Here is a 4,980-nt window from a genome sequence, read left to right as displayed (position 1 = left end):
ACAATAGATGCATCATTTATGCATGCGAGTTTCATAGTTGAACATTTATAAATAAAAAAATTAGCTATGCAAATAGTAAATAAATATGAAAGAGTAATTTGGGTGAAGAAATGATGATGTCTCATACACCTTCTTATATGAGTTAAAGGCTATTATCTTGTAAAATTATATTGACTAATCAAGAACTAAGAAAATAACTAAATTGATTATATGAATAATTAAAAATATATGATTTCAATCATTCACTATGATGTGCAACTTTCTACGTATTCATACATCCATTCAGTGTATATTCTCAAGTTCCAAGCCCTAATTTGTATGCATCATCTAGCACTCTATTACAAAACTGCAAAGTCTATTTGAAAATCAAACCTTATCTAATCCATTTTTATAATTCCACGGTTCTCTAAAGGGGTGAGACTTTAAATATATAAAATTCCAACTGAAAATGTTATTTGACTAAGATATATATCGTAATTGAAACACAGTGAAGTCCTAACATAGAAATACTCTAAAAAGATTAAATGGGTGAAAGATTGAGTAAGGATGAAAATATATAACTTGTTATTTAATAAATTAAATATCCAAAATAATGATTGTTGAACAATTGAGGCAGAGGGATTGGGGAGTGCAGATGGGAGGCATAACTGTGCTCTTGTAATGCGGTTATTAAAGTTGTTGAAGAACTTGAACTTTGTGTACCATGTATGAGAGGTAATGGAGATTGGTGATTACATTTGTAAGGTTTAAATAAAGAGCTAAAAATTAAGGGACGGGAAAACTAATCATCGATTATCAAAAGTGATGTATTGGGAGTTACGATTAGGATATTTAAGCGATTTAGGTTTTATCGTTATTTAATGTAGAAAATAAATTTCCAACCACAATAAATTTCCTAACTCCCACAAGAATTAAAAGGGGAAAATAAAAAAAATAGTTTATTTTTATAGGTTTTATAATATAATTGATGTATTGGGGGGTTACGATTAGAATATTTGAGGATTTTAGGTTTTACAATCATTTATTATAGACAACCAATTTCCAATCATAATGAATTTCATAACCTCCCACATAAAGAAAAGAGGAAATAAAAATGGTTGATTTTTAGAGGTTATACAATTGATGTATTGGGGTTATAATTAGGATATTTATGGGGATTAGGTTTTACAATTATTTATTACAAACAATCAATTTTCTAGCCACGATGAATTCCATAACCTTCCACAAGAAGAAAAATGAAATAAAAAATATTTGATTGGTAGAGATTATAAAATTAATTTACTGGGATTTACGATTAGGATATTTAAGGGGTTTAGGTTTTATGATAATTTATTAGACATCAATTTCCAACCACAATGAATTTCACAACCTCTCACAAGGAAAAACGATGAAATAAAAAATATTTGATTTTTAGAGGTCATGAATGTTTCAAAAAGCTCAAGTTTATTAGACAATCAATTTCCAATCACAATGAATTTCACAATCTCCCACAAGAAAAAACGATAAAATAAAAATAGTTGATTTTTACAAGTCATAACTGCTTCAAAAAATTCAAGTTTATTATATTAAATATTATTTTTATTTTTATTGTTGTTGTTATTATGAAATGTGAAATTAATCACCTTCATATTAATCATAACACCCGTAATTAGGCTGGTCGTTATAGAGTTGAAACGTCATTTTGATTGCTTAATTAATCACCCTCATATTAATACTCGGAACACCCATAATTTCACTGACCATTACACGGTTGAAGAACCATTTCAATTGTATTTGAAACCAACTATTCTAATGGTTTTTAATAAATTAGAAGTTAAATTTTAGAGGTTATATATTACACTCAATTACAAAAACCAAGTTGAGTTTGAAGGCAATAAATGCTTCAAAAAACTCAACTTTGTAAGTATTAGGATTACAATATAGAAGACCATAAAAATGAATTAGATGTTTGTCAGATGCATGAGAAGGAAATGTAACTCATAATATTTAGTTAGAAATACCACATAATATTACATGATTGTATACATAAATAATGACTTCTGCATTAGACAGTTGAATGATTACTTTAAAGTAAAGATTAACAGATGTTAGGATGGTGGACTTGCTAATATAATAGTCAATAGCAGTTGGCAATCCATTTATGATATGCAACGTGACTAATTTCAAAGTTCTCCATTGCACTTGCAAAACCAAATTCATAGGAAAGTCCAACAAGTTCGTAATCAATTCAAAACAGTAGATATTTTCTCACCATAGTTTTTTCTAGCCGGATATAGATTCATAGTTATAAAATTCTGAAATCCACAACAAATTTAATAGAAACCGAAAAGCAATTTTTTAGAAGATTTTTAGAAAGGGATCACTTGGTTAAATCATCAAATGCATATTTGGAATGATATTTGAGACGAAAGAGAGCGTGTAAGAGAGAGTTACCGGTGTCATAGCCAAGTAGGAGTCTGTCAAATCGAGAAAAGAAGGTTAGGTGAAGGATGTAAGGATTCTTCTCTGACAGGAAAAAGAACTGTTTAAAGGTTGATGAGTTGCCGATGTCATTTCAGCCTTACTTTGTGTACTGCTAAGAAGAAGAATGTTTTGTCCCGAATTTTGAAGGAGATAATAGCAATCAATACTGATGGCAGAAAGATAATCAATCGGTGGTTAAAGATCACTAACCTCGTCATTGATAAAGCCGGGGCTAGCAGGAGATGTCGGAGAAGCCAAAGATGTCAAGTCTATTATTATGATTTTTTTATTTGGGTTTTAAAGAGGTGAGAAGTTAAGGGATTGTTGCACTAAATCTCCGAAACCGAAGGTATGTGAAAGGGTTGTAATCATAAGTGTCAAAATTAAGTGTGTAAGGGTAGTGAAAGGTTTATTTTTTGTAAAGAAGTTACACGCATAAATAAATGCATGTACATGACTTTTCTAGCAAATCAAAGCACATGAATTAAACCAATGACCATTACAGGGAGTTTTTTGTTATTTAATTTTTATAGGATTTGAGGAAGTTTTTTGATATATTTTCTTAGGATTTCTTTTTTCTGTTTTGTACAATAAATGCATCAAAAAAGTAGAGTTTATATGTATTATTATGATTATGATAGTTATATTATTATTATTATTATTATTATTAGAAACAATCAAACAAAAATAATGGAGACATTTGTTGATTTTATCTCATCCAACTTTGAATGTGAAGTAAAAAATGGAAAAAAATAATATGAAAATAGAGATTACAAATAGATTTTATACATTTATTTTATATATTAGAGATATATTTTTAGATATGTTTTATGATTTATAAATTTTATTTTATAAGTATTATAATAAAATTAATATTAGATAGATTTAGAACATGTGACAATTTATGTGGAATTTAATTTCATAAGAGTAATGAATACAAAGAGGATGGATAATATAATAAGAGATTTATTGGTATAATAAAATATTTTGGTCAAAGATAATATAATTAACTTTTTAGGAGGTGATTATGGTAATTAGCTTGTAAGAGAGTAAGGATAAAATCGAAAATGTGGTGGTTGATTTGGAGGTAATTAATGGACCTCCAACTCAACTTTTATAGTATACTAGGACTTTTGGGCCCGTGCTACGCATTGTTTCTTTTTTCGTATATTTTTGTTTGTTTCTTTATTTTATCATGTAGTTTTTTAATATGTTTTTTCTTATCTTTTCTTTTTAGTTCCTTAGTGGTTTTATTGTATTATTTTTTTCTATGAAGAATAATAATACATTAAAATACTATATGAATATTATTATGTTGGTTTTATTGTTGTTACATTTTGAATTTTTCAAGAACCCTATCTAATTGACCTAATTAAAATGTTTTCTATATAGAATAATAATACAATTTAAAATAATCTATTAATATTTTAATCTAGTTTTATTTGATCTATATTTCAAATAATCCACCAACCTTATCTAATTTAGGCCATGAAAATGATAATCATTTACTTTTTCTATATATAAGAGTGTTTATATTAGTGACCTAACACTAATAATAGTCCTTTTTTTCATATTCTTAGTGGTGTAATTATTCTCGTTGTCTAAATTGATTTGAGACAAAGGTCACTTATTTGGTATTTTATAAATTTTTATGTCGTTGTACTTCATGATATTAGATACCGTAATATATTTGTCTACTAGTTATCATTGTTTTCCTTGAATAAAACTTACGAACATTCCAGCAACCCTATCTAGTTTAGGCCAATAAAATAATAATCATTTACTTTTTATATGTATAATTGTGTTTATATTCGTCAGTCAACTTAATATTTTTTTCCTCTCCATATTGTTAGTGGTTTAGTTAATCATGTTGTGTAAATTGATTTAAAACAGATGTCATTTATTTCGGTCGTCTTTTTTTATTCGTATGTATAGATTCATGGTGATGTCCGCTCTTATGGGACTGCATGTGTGCATTCATTTATGTATTTATAGAGTGATAAGGTTATGCTTTGACTTCTGCAAAGAAGGGTCGGAACATAAAAAGAGAAAAGGTTTAAGGCGGTTTTGAGAATGAGAATATTAAATTATACTAAAGGATATGAAATGAATTACGTGGAGTCTTGGAATTCAAAGAGACATGAAGTTAAATTTAATTAATTTGACTATTTATCTTCCATAATCAAGTAGAGGGTTAATACAACTTCTATTTTATTTGAGAGTTTTTCGTTTTTCTTTTGCATTTATTTCAAAAATGATAATTAATGAAAAATAAGGGTATGTTGTGAATATGCTTAAAAAAACTCAACTTTATAAGGATTATGATATGATATGATGTATAGATTCATGGTGATAGGCTCTCTTATAGGACTGTATGTGTGTGTTCATTTATTTATTTATAGAGCAACGAAGGTGATGCTTTGACTTGTGCAAAGAAGGGTCGGAACATAGAAAGAGCAAAGGTTCAATGCGGTTTCAGAATAAGAAAGAACTTTTATTTGATATTAATAAAGGATA

This window comes from Phyllobates terribilis, unplaced genomic scaffold (assembly GCF_046119375.1).
Source record: "Phyllobates terribilis strain yellow unplaced genomic scaffold, ASM4611937v1 Scaffold_7644__1_contigs__length_36297, whole genome shotgun sequence".
Taxonomy (NCBI): domain Eukaryota; kingdom Metazoa; phylum Chordata; class Amphibia; order Anura; family Dendrobatidae; genus Phyllobates; species Phyllobates terribilis.
The sequence above is the reverse complement of the archived record's forward strand: the minus strand, read 5'-3'. Positions refer to the sequence as shown.